Source organism: Sorex fumeus, unplaced genomic scaffold (genome assembly GCF_029834395.1).
Source record: "Sorex fumeus unplaced genomic scaffold, SorFum_2.1 ptg000052l, whole genome shotgun sequence".
In the NCBI taxonomy this organism is placed as follows: domain Eukaryota; kingdom Metazoa; phylum Chordata; class Mammalia; order Eulipotyphla; family Soricidae; genus Sorex; species Sorex fumeus.
In genome coordinates this window covers 542,218-543,262 of record NW_026606109.1, presented here as the reverse complement: position 1 = coordinate 543,262, position 1,045 = coordinate 542,218, and positions in this window count along the sequence as shown.

The window sequence follows — 1,045 nt, the reverse complement described above, 5'->3', positions numbered from 1 at the left end:
CTGGGTCTGCTCAAGCAAATCTATGAACAATGGGAAGACAGTGCTACAGTGCTACTTTTATAATAAAATAGAATCCAGAAAAATTGGGCTGGAGTGATAGCACAGCAGGAAGGGCATTTTCCTTGCACGTGGTCAATCCGGGTTCGATTCCTTCATCCCTCTCAGAGAGCGCAGCAAGCTACCAAGAGTATCCCACCTGCACAGCAGAGCCTGGCAAGCTCCCCGTGGCATATTAAATATGCCCAAAAAAGTAACAACAAGTCTCACAATGGAGACATTACTGGTGCCTACTCGAGCAAATCGAGGGCTACAGTGCTACAATAAACTAGAAGACAGGCCCTTTAATACATGTTAATGTTATATAACATATACAGATATATTGCTATGTATATACTTTGGCACATACACATATCTTTGGGACAAATAAAAATTGTCTTGGGGGCCACACCCAGCAATGCTCAGGGCCGACTCCTGGCTCTGTGCTCAGGGATCACTCCTGGTGAGGCTTGGGGGAACCACATACAGTCCTGTAGATTGAACCCTGGTCAGCCACGTGCAAGGTAAGCACCGCTGTACTATCACTCCAAACCCCAAACAAAATTTTCATTAAATTCTAACAACACACATAAAAAGTTCTCCATAATCTATACTGACATTTAATTTGGCAACTTACCAGTTTGTGTCATAATTTCATGTGGCAATTTTTAATTTTCTTAGATATAAGTGCACTGTAGCACTGTCCTTCCATTGTTCATCGATTTGCTTGAATGGGCACAGTAACGTCTCCCTCATGAGACTTGTTGTTACTGTGTCTGGCATACTGAACACGTCATGGGTAGCTTGGCAGACTTTGCCGTGCGGGAGAGATACTCTCAGTAGCTTGCCAGGCTCTCCGAGAGGGGCAGAAGAATCAAATTCTGGTTGGGTTAGCCGCGTGGGCCACATGCAAGGCAAACGCCCTACCCGCTGTGCTATCGCTCCAGTCCTTAGATATAACAAGAATGATAAATATTTTTCCCATACTATAATCCACTATCAGCATTCA